Raw genomic sequence first — 16938 nt, 5'->3', positions numbered from 1 at the left:
TTGTCTCTCTGCAAAACAAGGTAGACGACTTAGAAAATCGATCTCGGAGTAATAACTTGCTCCTTATTGGAGTTCCTGAATCTGTCCGTCTCAATGAACTCTTATGGTTCTAAATGGCTACCTCAGGAACTAAAGTTGGGGGACTCCTCATATACACGCCCACAGAGTGGGCCAACCATGTGCCAACAGTTCCTCAAAACCGAGACCTGTTATTTTTTAGATCCTCAACTATCAGGATAAAATTAGAATCATGAAAGCCTTTCGCCAAGCATCTACAGTCAACTATGAGAATTCCAAGCTCCTACTATTCCAGGACTTCTCCTCAACAGTGGCGGAAAAACATAGGGCATTCTATCCTGTCTGTAAGCTTCTACTGGACAAATCAATCTGATTTAACCTTCAATATCCTGCCACCCTTCGTTTCTCCATGGGCGACAAAATCTGGGTGTTCAACGACCACCAGAAGGCTCTAGTCCATTTTCATACTCCAGGTCGAGCTACACCGACTTCTCCTACCGCACCAGCCTGAACACGGGGTCACATGTGACTTTAGGTGTAAAGTTAATATTTTGCTTGTTTTGATTAGTTTGCCTAATCTGAACTCTGGTCATGAAGTCTGCACTACTGTATGTTTTGTTTTCTGTTACCAGTGCTGCTCTCACGGCTGATGGGCAGCATGGTGATAACTTGTTATTTGTTGATTGTTAATATAGGGGGAAATCCTGTGCGCACTACTTTGGGGGACCTCATGAGTTATCGGGGGGATGCCTGCTCGCTGGGACGGGTTTTCTTCCCTCTCTTTTTTGTCACATTTATACCAATTTTGGCCGCCTATTGGTATCGGTTAATGGCGAGTACTATCAATGTTACTGCATCCACTATCTCCATCTTAACTTTGTGTACCCTCCAGTCAAACATAAAAAAGTGTTGAAACATCTGCATAAACTCAATTCACACATTGTATTTTTGCAGGAAACCCACTGGGTCAAAGGGAATCATCCTCCTTTATGTAACAAAAGATTCCCAACCTGCGTTGAAGCTTCCTTCTCTAGGAAAATGAGGGGAGTAGCTATCTTATTTAGCTCTTTGATCCAACACGAAATATTGAAGACTAATGAGGACCCAGCGGGCAGGTATCTCCTGGTAAAGGTTATTATTGAAAGTACAATCTACTGTTTGGTAATTGTATATGCTCCTAATGCCTCCAATAGGGCCTTCTTTGCATCACTGCTGACGGCTATAGCCAGCTGGGATGTAAACAATGTCAAAGTGGGGAGGACTTCAATGATGTTCATGATATGTTACTAGATAGATCTCAACAGCATACTGTACATCTTCTCCCATTACTGTTGCTAACTCTATTCAAATGCTCACGGATCATTTAGATCTAATAGACCCTTTGCGATTGCTACATCCCACAGATTCTGACTACACACATTACTCACATGTCCACAAATCTCATGCGAGAATTGATTACAGGTTGGTCCCACATTCCTCCATTCACCTTTTGAAATCATCCCGAATTATGGATATCTATATCTCAGACTATGCACCTGTCATTTTTGAGTCAACCCTAACTAAGACTATTCCTCCTTCCAAAAGATGGCGTTTCCCTTCCTATTTATTTCATTCTGAAGATTTTAAAACCATGCTTTCCGGTTTCTGGTTAACTTATGCCTCTGACAATGAGAGACATAGGGAAGACATTAAAGGGATTCTGTCACCAGGTTTCACCCCCTCCAGATAAAAATATGGTTATGTTCAGGGAGCTTTAACCATTCCTAATGAGGTCTTATAAATGTAATCTGTAGGCTCATTTTGCTAAAAATACACTATTACTAACCTGTCATTCATAAAAATAAGGTGCCCAAGGGGATGTAAATGGCTCCAAGCTGCCGCCCGCACCTGCTGCCGTTCGTGCCCAGCGCCGCCTCATAATCTTCTGTGACGCCTCCTGCTCTCCCTCCCCCCACTCCTCCTGCTGTAAGATTGCTGTGACGTCTCCTGCTCTCCCTGCCTCCCCCCTCCTCCTGCTGTGACGCCTCCTGTTCTCCCTCCCCGCCTCCTCCTGCTGTAAGATTGCTGTGACGTCTCCTGCTCTCCCTCCCTCCCCCCTCCTCCTGCTGTGACGTCTCCTGCTCTCCCTCCCTCCCCCCTCCTCCTGCTGTGACGTCTCCTGCTCTCCCTCCCTCCCCCCTCCTCCTGCTGTAACATCGCAATGTTACAGCAGGAGGAGGGGGGAGGGAGGGAGAGCAGGAGACGTCACAGCAGGAGGAGGGGGGAGGGAGGGAGAGCAGGAGACGTCACAGCAATCTTACAGCAGGAGGAGGGGGAGGGAGAGCAGGAGGCGTCACAGAAGATTATGAGGCGGAGCTGGGCACGAACGGCAGTAGGTGCGGGCGGCAGCTTGGAGCCATTTACATCCCCTTGGGCACCTTATTTTTATGAATGACAGGTTAGTAATAGCGTATTTTTAGCAAAATGAGCCTACAGATTACATTTATAAGACCACATTAGGAATGGTTAAAGCTCCCTGAACATAACCATATTTTTATCTGGAGGGGGTGAAACCTGGTGACAGAATCCCTTTAACCTTTTTAGGGCCACCTCTAAGGCAGTTATTCGAGGTCAGATCATTTCCTATGTCTCTCAAAAATGGAAAAAATGAATGGCCTTGTTAACCTCCACGCAGAAAACCCTTACACAGGCATACAAGAAATGTAAGCTCTGTAATACTCCGGAAACAAAACAACAATAATTAAATGCCAAAATGGAGGCCGAAGCAGTTGCTCATGAGCGAGCATTATTAGATGTGAACGACTAAAAACATAGATTATTCCGTTGGGGTAATAAACTGGGCAGATTGTTAGCCTCCCCCACCAAACCCTTTCGTACTGCTACAAAAATCTCCAAATTGAAGCTACATACGGGTTCTCTCATATCTCATCCTATGGAAATTGGAGAACAATTTAAATCCTTCTTTGAATCTTTATATACTGCACCCTCAGAGGACATAAATTCAGGGTCCCCTTTTCTAAATGCTACTCTTTTGCCCACCTTGTCAGACGACCGTGGACTAATTTTGAATGCCCTTATTAGTCAAGATGAAATTACAGCCACTATTAAATCTCTCAAGCTATCTAAGGAACCAGGTCCTGATGGCTTTGGGAATGAATATTATAAATTATTAAATACAACCCTGAGCCGCCACTTATACTCACTGTATAATCACATTATTACTTCCAACACTATTCCTGACAGATTTAATGACGCCTGCATAACAGTTATTCCAAAACCAGGTAAAGATCACCTACTGGTAGAGTCTTACCGTCCCATCTTGCTTTTAAATGCAGATTTTAAAATATTCAGTAAAATATTGGCAAACAGACTTCAAACAATTCTCTCAGATATCATACACCCTTCACAAACAGGTTTTATGTTAGGGAGATCTATTTCCTACAACATCCGAACAGCGATTGGGGCGATATCATCAAGCAGAGCACATCGACAAACTAAGAATATTCTAGTTAGTCTAGTTAGTCACAAGGCTTTTGATCGAGTGTCATGAAGATATCTTCAGGAAATCCTTTGGCTATGACACTTTGACCCCAAGTTCTGTACTGCTGTCCAGATGATGTACCATAATCCCCGCTCTACAATATGGGTTAACTCTATTTGTTCCTCCTCATTTGAAGTGGGCAGGGGAACGAGACACGGATGCCCATTATCCCCACTGCTATTTAATATAGCCCTAGATCCTTTAGTTAGAGTCTTTCAATCTCCTTCTTCATTCCATGGTATTCATACAGGACCAGTTGAAACTAAATTACTAGCCTTTGCTGATGACATTATTAATTTCAAACCCAAGTCAGGCTATCCCAGAAATAATGTTAGTTATAGCATCTTTCAGCGCTATCTCCGGATTTAAGGTCAATTTTCATGAATCAGAAGCGCTTCCTATTTTTCGCACAGCCAGAAACCATTGCGGTACCTCATTCCCATTTCAATGGCATCCCAAATCCCTTACTTACCTAGGGGTTGAATTGGCAGCCAACCCGGCACAGCTGTATAAGCTGAACTACCATCCTCTTATTGCCTCAATCGTTTCTTTAATTCAATCCTGGCAACATTTTACATTGTCCTTTTCTGGCCGATGTCACCTCCTTAAAATGGTGGCCTTCCCTAAACTACTCTATCTAATTCAAACTCTCCTCCTACTGCTCCACTCATCGGACATTAAACTTCTTAAAAAAACTTTTAGGCAATTCATTTGGAGCTCTTTATGTAGGAGTCGTATTACCCTTTATAAACTGCAGCAACCTCGAATGTTGGGGGGGTCTTAACTTCCCCAACATTTCACTATATAACTTGGCTGCCAACTTTCGATGTTATTGATTGGATGCAAGGTAAAACCCATTTTGCTAATGTGGATATGGAAAAAAATTGTTTTGAGTTTTTGGTATTATTGTTCACCGATGTCTGTTCCTCTCAGTATATGATGCCTTGTTACCGGTTCTGTTGAATTGTATTTGCTTATTGTTATAATGACAAAAGAAAAAGCAGATTTAAAAAAAAAAAAAACATAGAACAGGATTCTTCACGGTAAGAGCAGTGAGACTATGGAACTCTCTGTATGGGCCCGGAAGTGTGTATACAATGAAGAGAACACATGATGGCATGGTTCTGTTCATTGTATAGGTGTATGTGGTGTATAATAAAGTTATTGATTTCTTACCTGGCAACAGTATTTGATTGGTGAAGTAATCGACGAATGACGTCTGGGAAAAGTTGCAGGTGCCCTTGGAGAATGGTGATTGGTCCTTCTCTTCAACAGACGCTCCAGGTACCTGTAATAGAAGGAGATAACGGTCAGTGCGCATTCACGGCACTGGAAAACAAACAGACTGGACCTATGTCATACTTACCTATGGAAGAACTTCTCAAGCAACTCATCTACAAAGCTAAATCTAAATGAGGAGTCACCTGGCTACAAAAATCTGATGAACTTACCTTTTAGGATGAAGCTCCAGGATCTTATTCTCAGGTCTTCTGTGCATCCCCGAGCACGAGCCCAGAGAGGATCAATATCTCAGACGTCACTGGCGCGCGCATGCGCAGTGACAGCCCGAAGGAAAACTTACCTTCAAAAGGGAGTCGCCAGGAACCAAAGACCTTCTCTCCTCCTCCTCCTCCGAAAAAAAACAAAAAGAAAAGAAGACAGTGACCTATTACCCCTTTGGTTTAGGAAGCAGGTGATACAGAGCTTCTGCATCCATCCCTCGGGCCAGTGGCGTGCCCAGGGTGTTTGGCACCCGGGGCGGGTCATTTCTCTGGCACCCCCCAATACTTGACCACATACCTCTTACATCCAGGGACATCTCCTGTCATGTAGACCTTCTCTTTCCTCTTCGCCTCCGTTAGACGGCCATGAGAAATCCTTTAGCCGCATCTCGTCTCTACAGAGTTTGTAACACAGACACATTAGATTTCTACATTTTTCCGTCAACCTCCCCATCCTGGTGTCCCCACAGTGTCATCCTTCTGCCACCCCCAATACCTGTGCCCGTTGTGCCCCCCAATGCCCCAGGTACTATACTGCTGAAAAAATAGTGACCCTAATAGACATACAGTAATTATAAAACTGGTGTAACGTAGAACTGGATTTCCAAAAGAGCTGTCAAATATGAAAGGTGGAATCTGAATGGCTGCTGTAAGCAACTAAGCCAGTTCTACTTTACACCAGTTTGATAAATGACCCCAAATGTTCCTATAGTGTCTACAGCAGCTATAATGTCCCCTAGAGTGCCCCCAGTAATAATAAAACCCTATATTGTGCTCCAGGCAATAATCCCTGTATAGTGTCCCCAGAAATAATAGAATGGCCCCTACAGTGCCCCCCAATAGAAAGGGCCCCATGCTGCCCCCCACACAGTAATTTCCCCCACACTGCCCCCCACACAGTAGTGTCCCCCACACTGCCCCCTACACAGTAGTGTCCCCCACACTGCCCCCATACAGTAGTGTCCCCACACTGCCCCCATACAGTAGTGTCCCCCATACAGTAGTGTCCCCCACACTGCCCCCATTCAGTAGTGTCCCCCACACTGCCCCCATACAGTAGTGTCCCCCACACTGCCCCCATACAGTAGTGTCCCCCACACTGCCCCCATACAGTAGTGTCCCCCACACTGCCCCCATACAGTAGTGTCCCCCACACAGTAGTGTCCTCCACACTGCCCCACACAGTAATTTCCCCCACACTGCCCCCACACAGTAGTGTCCCCCACACTGCCCCCACACAGTAGTGTCCCCCACACTGCCCCCAAAACATTAATTTCCCCCACACTGCCCGACACACAGTAGTGTCCCCCACACTGCCCCCACACAGTAGTGCCCCCCATGCTGCCCCCCACACAGTAGTCCCCCCACGCTTCCCCCCACACAGTAGTCCCCCAACGCTGCCCCCACACAGTAGTGTCCCCCACGCTGCCCCCCACACAGTAGTGTCCCCCACGCTTCCCCCCACACAGTAGTGTTCCCCACGCTGCCCCCCACACAGTAGTGTCCCCCACGCTGCCCCAACACAGTAGTGTCCCCCCACACAGTAATGTACCCCATGCTGCCCCCACACAGTAGTGTCCCCCACGCTGCCCCCACACAGTAGTGTCCCCCACACTGCCCCCACACAGTAGTGTCCCCCACACAATAGTGTCCCCCACGCTGCCCCCCGCACAGTAGTTTCCCCCACATTGCCATCCCTCTCATAATAATTTGCCCCCCAACGCTTACTCGCAGAGTCTCAGCACTGTTCTGCTGAGTCCCGGCACAGGCGCACGCGATAACATTATCACGCGCGCCTGCACCGGGATTTTACTACCGCATAGGCTTCAGGCCTACTAGGCCTGAAGCCTATGGCGGTGATCGGCGGCGGGGCAGGGAACTATGCGCTCCACTCCCTGCCCCGCCGTAGTTTGCGGGACTGGGTCGCGGTTGTCAGCGCTTAAGCAATGAGAGCTTCCATCTGTATTGATAGAAGTGCTCATTGCTTCTGGGCCTGCTGGCACCCCCATCAGAGCCGGCACCCGGGGCCTTCTACAGTTGGACCTATTAACAAGGGTGAGATTAACGGTCAAAACAGTCAGGTTAGCACACAGATGCTGCGCAATGATAAATTATATTTACTTAATGAGTTTTTAAAGTTGTTATCAAACATAAATAAGGAGGATTCTCACTCCTTAACTCAGGTCTGGGTGGATAAGACATCTGTCAATCCTCAATCAGACAATGACAGATTTATGGGCATAAATAAAGATCTTGTCTCTGTTTTTAACCCTCATATGAATAATTTAGAGGGTATACATCAATCCTGCCTTAAACACGCTTTGATTTGTCATATTTCACCTCTCGGAATCACCTGTCATTTACAGTTAAAGAAAAAATATGGAACAGGGAATATATTGATTTATATTCCATACTCCCATCTTACGGTAATAAAACCGAATTAAAGGACAATAAGGATCCGGAAACAAAAAACACAAAAAAGAAATCAATTTTTAATTGGTTACAGGCTTTCACTATTTATGCGGCAGTGATGTGTGAACGTAAACTAGAGTTCTGCTGTGGATTATTTTATCACATGGATTCAATTTTGGAAGTCTATCAAAGTTTCGGTGGATTGGCTTGGAATTCATATGATGAAACTTTCAGGAAGAAACTGTCAGTTTACCCTAATATGAAATGGGGATCCAAGGACATTGGCCTATGGCTAAATCTAATGCTACCACAAAAGAATACTAATTTTCACCAACAAAGTAACAACAAGAGAGGCCTATGCTTTGCATTTATGAAAACATATGCAGATGGAACGCATATTGCCATCCTAGTCTTCAAGTGTTTCAAGAAGCTTGGTTCAGCTGGAGCCTCAATTTCAGAAGATACTCAAGGAAAAAGCAGCAACTCCAGTGAAACTAACAAAGTTAACCCCCTGATTAAATTGCTATCTAAACAAAGCGATGGCTAGGTTATTATTATCTGGTTTATCTTCCGGCTTCTATGTCCCTGAATTTTTAGGGACTGGCTGTTCTTAGGTGGAGAGCCTCAAATCTGTGAAATTATATCCATTGTAGGGATTTGCTCTGGTAGGCAGGGTAAGCGGACGCAATACAGAGGCAAGACCACGGTTGAAAAAATCCAGTGTTTATTCACACAGAAAAGGCAGAAAAGAAAAACAATGCTTTACAGGGTCCTGGTGTTAGTTCACACAGCAAGATTTCCCAAAATAACATAAATCTCCTTGGCACACCACAGCAGGCTTTAGGGCGCCTGACTCCCCGCAGGCGGCTCTCATGCAGCTCTCAGCCTTGCAGTATGGCAGAACTCCTCAGCTCCCAAAACACAGAGCTCCACTATCACCTGGAGGATCATTCCACACCCAGCTGAGCTGCTGGCTGGGTTTTTAAACCCCAGCCCAAAACCTGGCCTGGACGTGGGGAACAGCCACCCACCCTGCTCTTTGGCTGCTCCCAATAAGAACCGGCCCGGATTGGCTTTACAGCCACACTAAGTAAAACAGTGTCAGCAAGCACTAGCTGCCGCTGACACACAAAATTACCGGTTCTTATCTCACCGAGGCCAGGAACCTCAGTGACACGTACCTTCCATCAATGACAGACCCTTGAGCCTTCCTACATCATCCATAGTTAAAGATTTTTTTTTAAAGAAATTAAATTAGGCCGTGTTGCTAGCCGGTTCTCTTCCCCTCCTTTTCAACATTTTCGCTTGTCCCCTATAGGACTAGTCCATAAAAAAGAAACTCTTTCTGTTTAATTCACAACCTTTCCTTCCCCAAGGACCAGTCATTAGATGATGAAATTGATAAAAGTTTCGCTTCTGTTTCTTATTTATCGTTTGATATGGCTATTGTCAAATTAAGGGATTTGGGCAAGAATGCACTCCTAGCCAAAACAGATATTAAATCTGCATTCAGACTTCTTCCTATTCACCCTAAAAGACTCTACCAATGGGTTTTACCCTCTCATGTTTTTACTTTGAAGCCTTCTCATCCTTTCTACAATGGGTTATTGAACAATTTCACATAGACGGACATATATTACATTACTTAGACGACTTCCTATTCATTGGAAGAGAAGATTCCAACAACTGTCAATAATTACTGGAAAAATGTTTCCAAATAACTAACGTTTTCAATATCCCATTAGCAGAAGAGAAAACAGTATTTCCAACTAACAAATTAACGTTTCTAAGCATAACTATTGATACTTCCAAAATGGAATTCAGTATTCCTGAAGAAAAAATAGACATCAAAATTTCTATCAATTTGTTATTGGCTAGAAGAAAATGCACTTTAAAAGAACTACAATCATTATTGGGTTATTTAAACTTCATTTCTCGGGTAATACCCATGGGTAGAGGTTTCTCTAAAAGATTATATAATTCTACAAAAGGCATTCCCTCACCTTTCTCACATATTAGATTAACAAAAGATTTAAGAGAAGATTTACATATATGGCTATTATTTCTATCTAATTTCAATGGCAAGACAATCTGGCAGCAGGAATTCATACATTCTGACGCATTACAATTGTACACAGATTCAGCAGGATCCATAGGTGATAGTGCATTTCTTAATCCTTTTTGGTCTGCGGAAATATAGCCTCAAAAATTGAAGTATACAGGTATAGTAAAAAAAATAGTCTTTATTGAACAGTTTCCTGTCTTAGTGACATTTCATATTTGGAGGTCGAATTTTGCTAACAAAAGAATTCTGTTATTATCAGATAACATGGGTGTAGTTTTCGCTATTAATTGTCTTGCGTCACGAGCTAGTTTTTTTCTGTGTGATTAAGCTAAATTTGTTCCAGGAAAGTCTAACTTAATAGCAGATGCTTTATCTCGTCAGAATCTCACACTCTTCAAGCAACTAGTGCCAGAAGTGGCAACCTGCAACTCTCCCTGCCCGACTCATCTTTGGAAAATAATTTAGGAGTTCTGCGGGACTTAATATGGAAATCTCTTTCCCCAAATACATGGTCTTCCTATGCATCTGCTTGGAAAATATGGACATAATTTTGTGACTTCAAAAATTTTGTTTTCTAATGATTCTTTACCTTTAATAAAATTTTTCAATAATTTACTGGTAAATAAAAACTCTTTCCATACTATAAACAAAATTTTTATCGGTATCTCATTCTTTTTCAAAATATTAGGTCTACAACCAGTAAAAAATAATTTCATTTTGAATCAGGCCTTGAATAAATGTACTGTGAAGAAAGAAAAAAAACAGACCAATAACCAAGCAAATTTTATTACAATTACACATTAGACATTTTACCCTCAATATGTTCTTCGGATATAGAAACTCTGCTTTTCCGATCTGTTTTTCTTTTGGCCTTCTTTGCTGCTCTCCAGATCAGCGAATTCACAGCTGTGAATAAACACAGAAAATCACCAATTAATATTTCCGATTTGGTTTGCGATAATATAGTTTTAAAACTTTACATATAAAATTCAAAAACAGATCAACTACAAAAAGGTCAATGGATAACTTTACACCCCCTCCATAACACCCGATTATGCCCTATTATGGCTATGCAAAATTGGTTAAACAGTAGGCCAAAGGTGAATGGTCCTTTATTCACACACCGGGACCATTCTCCCTTTACTAGATTTCAATTTAACGCAATTTTAAAGAAAAGTCTACATATGTTAGGCTATCAAGACTATAATATTTATGCCCATTCATTCAGAATAGGAGCAGCGACCTTGGCTGCGCAACAAGGACTGTCTTCATCCTTAATAAAAAATCTAGGTAGATGGAAATCTGATAGACTCAAGATCTATATCAGACCAGAATTGTTATTAGAATAGTTTCATTTGTCTTACAGGTAATCGCAAGATTTGGATTGTAGGAAACCACATGGTTAATGGAGCATTAAAGAGAGCTTCTCAAAGAAAATATTTACACGACCTTGGTTTAAAATGTAATATATATAATCATTGGTCTGCACAATCTGATTTTAAATTGAGAGATGTTTGGTCTTTGTGTAACTCCCTAGCATTCTACGTACCTTTACCAGATCTCATTATTCTACATTTTTGTGAAAATGACTTAGGATATATCACTTCTCTGGAATTGATTAAAAAAATAAAAATACACATTTAGGAATATTCATTCTTTATTACCTAATTCTGTCATTATCTTCTCGGAAATGATTCTGAAGCTCAACTGGTCTCACAGGGATCTACGATTCCTGGATAACATCAGGAAAAAAGTCAATCGTCAGATGATTTTTTTAAAATCTCAGTTGAATGGTTTCTCATACAGATACATGGAACTTGAAGGATTTACGGAAGGTCTTTATACTTCTGACTATTGGTGTTTGTCTGATATAGGCAATGATATTCTTAATGTGGGTTTCCAAAACATGATAGAAGAAGGTCTGCGATACATGGCTTGTGGGTGAAGTCGCTCATTATTTGAGTGGACGTGTTGTTTATTATTATATTTATTTAACAGTTTATTAGTTAGTTAAAGAATTAACATTGCGGCCTTTACCTCCACATATATACATACAGTACAGACCAAAAGTTTGGACACACCTTCTCATTCAAAGAGTTTTCTTTATTTTCATGACTATGAAAATTGTAGATTCACACTGAAGGCATCAAAACTATGAATTAACACATGTGGAATTATATACATAACAAACAAGTGGGAAACAACTGAAAATATGTTATATTCTACGTTCTTCAAAGTAGCCACCTTTTGCTTTGATTACTGCTTTGCACACTATTGGCATTCTCTTGATGAGCTTCAAGAGGTAGTCCCCTGAAATGGTTTTCACTTCACAGGTGTGCCCTGTCAGGTTTAATAAGTGGGATTTCTTGCCTTATAAATGGGGTTGGGACCATCAGTGGCGTTGAGGAGAAGTCAGGTGGATACACAGCTGATAGTCCTACTGAATAGACTGTTAGAATTTGTATTATGGCAAGAAAAAAGCAGATAAGTAAAGAAAAACGAGTGGCCATTACTTTAAGAAATGAAGGTCAGTCAGTCAGCCGAAAAATTGGGAAAACTTTGAAAGTAAGGGCTATTTGACCATGAAGGAGAGTGATGGGGTGCTGCGCCAGATGACCTGGCCTCCACAGTCACCGGACCTGAACCCAATCGAGATGGTTTGGGGTGAGCTGGACCGCAGAGTGAAGGCAAAAGGGCCAACAAGTGCTAAGCATCTCTGGGAACTCCTTCAAGACTGTTGGAAGACCATTTCAGGGGACTACCTCTTGAAGCTCATCAAGAGAATGCCAAGAGTGTGCAAAGCAGTAATCAAAGCAAAAGGTGGCTACTTTGAAGAACCTAGAATATGACATATTTTCATTTGTTTCACACTTGTTTGTTATATATATAATTCCACATGTGTTAATTCATAGTTTTGATGCCTTCATAGTCATGAAATTAAAGAAAACTCTTTGAATGAGAAGGTGTGTCCAAACTTTTGGTCTGTACTGTATATATATAGATATATAATTTCCTTAAAGGGGTTGTCTCATCATGGACAATGGGGGCATATCGCTAGGATATGCCCCCTTTGTCTTATAGGTGCGAGTCCCACCACTGGGACCAGCACCTATATTGATAAAAGGGCCCTGCAAGTGAAGGAGGGCACACTGCGCATGCGCAGCCGCCCTCCATTAATTTTCTATGGGGCCGGCGAAAATAGCCCAGCGCTGTCTCGGCTATTTCCGTCAGCCCCATAGAAATGAATGGGAGCGGGGGCCGCGCATGCACAGTACGCTCCCATTCACTTCTATGTGGAGCCGGCTTGGTGGTGGCCGGATCGGAGTCCTCCAGCCACCACCTTGCGGGGCTCCGTTCTTGATTTATGTGCGAGTCCCAGCATTGGGACCCGCACCTATAAGACAAGGGGGGCATATACTAGCAATATGCCCCCATTGTCCATGAGACAACCCCTTTAATAAATGTTATTCAGAAGTTAACTGGTCTTTGTAGTCAATTCTGGAGCCTATGCCCATCATGTATAGGCCCGAAAGTGTGTATACAATGAAGGGAACACATGATGGCATGGTTCCATCCATTGTATAGGTGTATTTGGTGTATAATAAAGTTATTGATTTCTTACCTGGCAACAGCATTTCATTGGTGAAGTAAATGGTGAATGACGTCTGGGAAAAGTTGCAGGTGCCCTTGGAGAATGGTGATTACTCCTTCTCTTCAACGGACGTTCCAGGTACCTGTAATAGAAGGAGATAATGGTCAGTGCGCATTCACGGCACTGGACAACCAACAGTTCCCGCTCCCCCTCCCCTATATTGTCGCAATGTTAGATTTATTGGGTGAAGTCGCTCATTATTTGAGTGGAAGTGTTGTTTATTATTATATTTATTTAACAGTTTATTAATTAGTTAAAGAATTAACATCGCGGCCTTTACCTCCACATATTTACTTATATAATTTCCTTAATAAATGTTATTCAGAAGTTAACTGGTCTTGGTAGTAATTTCTGGAACCGATGCCCATCATGCCTGAGGAGATGGTGATGGTGAGTTCACTAAAAGAGTTCAAGAGGGGCCTGGATGTATTTCTGGAGTGTAATAATATTACATGTTATATTTACTAGATTTCTGGAGAAGGATCGTTGACCGAGGGAGTTATTCTGAGTGCCTGATTGGAAACGGGAAGGAATTTTTTCCCCTTAAATAAAGAAAATTGGCTTTAATTAACCTAATTGTGTTTTTTTTCTGCCTCTGAATCAACTTTACAGGATAACAGGCTGAATTAGATAGACAGATGTCTTTTTTTCAGCATCACAAACTATCCATAATTCAATCTGTTAATCCATTTGAGGTGAATAGTTGAGGGGACATACAGTAAGCTTGGAATTCACCAACACCCAATCTGATGGGACCAAAGGACTCTTTATCCTAATTAGAATTTTTCCTATGAACGCTCGTTAACAATTATCTTTAAGATTCTCGGCCCGTGTAAAGGGCCCTTTAGGAGCGCTTTTAAAGGGTGCTGCTGCTGTGGGTTTTCTGTCCAGCTCCTGATTCCAAAGCCCAGTTTAAAATCACAGAATAGAGTGGCCTTACTGGGAGGAAATGCTCAAACCCCAAATACTGTAATTTATAACCAGGGGAGCAGACCCTCCACATGTGATCTGCTGCAAACAGCAATCCCCAGCAAAAATGCATGCAATGGAGGATGCCGGCAGCGGACCACATGTACCACAAAAACATCCTACACAAAATGAAATAATGTGTGGATGAAAATATAGGAGTAAATATATCACTGCAAATGGTGCACCACAATAATATGCAAGTAACAATACAAGGCTAAACCCTCAGGCTGATGTGTGAACGCTTATCGTTGGTAACATTCTAGTGCACCTGGTAGCCTGTGTCACATGGCCTGCTATAGGTGGGGCTCGCAGCCTCCTCCCTCCTCCCATTGTATTAGTGATCTTACTATGGAGGTATGTGAGAGTTTGGCTGTGAGTTGGACCTTGGCACCTATCGGACAGTGTTCACACACTATAGCTAGGTTAGCAGTAGGTCCCGCGCTACACTGAGATAGCTTGGCGGGGTGCGCGGAATATATTGGCTTAAATCTCATTTTTTTACATCAGCGTGAGGGTTTAGCCTTGTATTGTTAGTTGCATATTATTGTGGTGCACCATTTGCAGTGATCTACAAAGCCCAGTTTAGACACATCAGAATGAACATATCAAGTGGTATGGGTCATTAATCTAAGAGAATGAAATAGATTATTTGTAACGGGGTGCTGAAGGCGCACTCAGTCTCCCATCAGCCGCAGACCTGCTGCTTAGCTTCAGGAGCAAGGATCTGTGTTTGACCTCGTTCCCAGGGTGGCTTTGCTAGCTGGGAGGCTCCCTGGTCTGCCTTGAGCGCCGAGCTGATCACTCGGTGCTCGACTGGTCGGTCTGTCGGTCATGTGACGCTGGCCACGTCACATGACCCTCACTCCCCACTATAAATACAGGCAGCCTGCTGGCCACAGGTTGCCTGTTAATTTAGGTTCCTGGAGTTTGTTGGATTCCTGTATACTTACCTGATCCTGTTCCCTGACGATCCTTTGCCTGCTCCTCCTGTACTGCGCATCCCTCCTGGTATTTTGACCTCGGCTTCCACCTGACTATTCTTTGCGGACTCCTTTGGTACTTCTCAACTCTCCTGGAATTTATGACCCCGGCTTCTCCTGACCATTCTTTGCTTATCCCTCTGTACTGCGTTGTCCTCTTGGTTTTGACCCGGTCCGTTCACTATCCGTTATTTGTCTTGTCTGTCCTTCCCGCACGTATCCTAAGTTAGGGACTGACGTCCAGTTGTCCCCTGTCATCAGGACTCCTGAGGCAAGTAGGCAGGGCCAGGGGTGAGGGTGGAGTGCAGTGGTCACTATCCTCCCCCCTGTGTATGTGTACGGGACCGTTACTTTATTGTGGATGTGTTAATGCTTTGATTGTGTTTTCGTATGTTTACACTTACCAATAGTGGTATAGCAGGACGATACTTTATACTGTGGTGTACATCCATTAACGCCTGCAATTTGTTCTTCCAGCTGTCACATGGTGGTCACTTCAAAAGCAGGATCACTCAAAATGATCAGAATTACATTTGTCATTTCTGAAGAACCGAGCTCATGGAGTGCTTCTTGATGTTATAGCAGCTGTTACCAGCTGAATATGGCTAAGTATATCCGTATAGATGATTTCATGCAGGGTAGGATCATAGGTTGGCTTGACATGGATTATTGTTGCAGGAGCTACATGTCCCACAGAGTGTTGTTTCTTGAGTTCCTACAAGGAGGAAATGTCACATGAGAAGTAGCTGCAATATGCACCATTGTCCACAAAATCCCTATTTAACACACTTGGGATGTCACACTTGGGTGATGTCTTGTGAGTTGTCAATCACCTCTTAGGACTTTTTAGGGGCTCAGAATGGCTTTAGTTCAGTTCTCTATACCATAAGCACATCTACATAAGTGAAGATTTTCAACCGGTAAATTAAAGTATAGTTTGTAAAAATAAGGAGATTTTGGCCAGTGTCCCTAATAAAAAAAAACCATAAAAGATATTTCTATGATTCTCTTTATTCTGCAGAAGCTTGAGCAGGTTCTTGTGACTGTAAGAACCATTTGACATAGTTGATTTTTGGATAAATTGGCCAGAAAGATAAAGAAAGTTGTCACCATCCTGCAGTAATGTAGCACTGTGCTGTGTGATCACCCAGTGTATTAAACTCTTTATGTTCCATCAAAGGTATGTTTCTGATTATTCTGACTACACTGACAACAATCTATCCTTCTGTATATGGAGGAGTTGGGTGCAATCAGATGGAAGGAAAAGTTGGACACCACATTATACTTCATTTTTGAGAGGCAGTATACTTGTATGTGCAACTCAGCATTTACTGGAGAAATGTCATGATACATGTTTAATATAAACAGGGGTTTGCTGACTTTGTATTCTATTCAGATAGCTCTGGCTACAAGATCATGCTTACTGTGACTCTTAAACTCTGACAAAAACAGTTGTTTTCCATGTGTTCCTATAGGGAATGCAAAGCGTCAGTCTCTCGTCTGTTCTTGTCCTTCCTGTTTCTGTCATCAAATATTACACTAAAATTCAAGATTGCATCTGATCAGAAAAAGATAGGAGTCTGGACTGCAGGACTTACACGTTAATAACATATCTTAAAGATATGCCATAAATGTCTTATAGATGTGCTATAACCCTTTAAATTGTATCTGAGTTAAATGTAGTCTGCTCCAAAATCTGTTTCAAAGTAAACTTACCTCCATGTAGGGTAGGTGCCCAAAAATCTTTTTTGTGAAAATCTGTAGCTTTAATCCTGAGAAATGCTTATTTTTATTTTTAT

The sequence above is a fragment of the Bufo bufo genome, chromosome 2 (genome assembly GCF_905171765.1).
Source record: "Bufo bufo chromosome 2, aBufBuf1.1, whole genome shotgun sequence".
NCBI lineage: Eukaryota > Metazoa > Chordata > Amphibia > Anura > Bufonidae > Bufo > Bufo bufo.
This window is presented reverse-complemented; position numbering follows the sequence as displayed.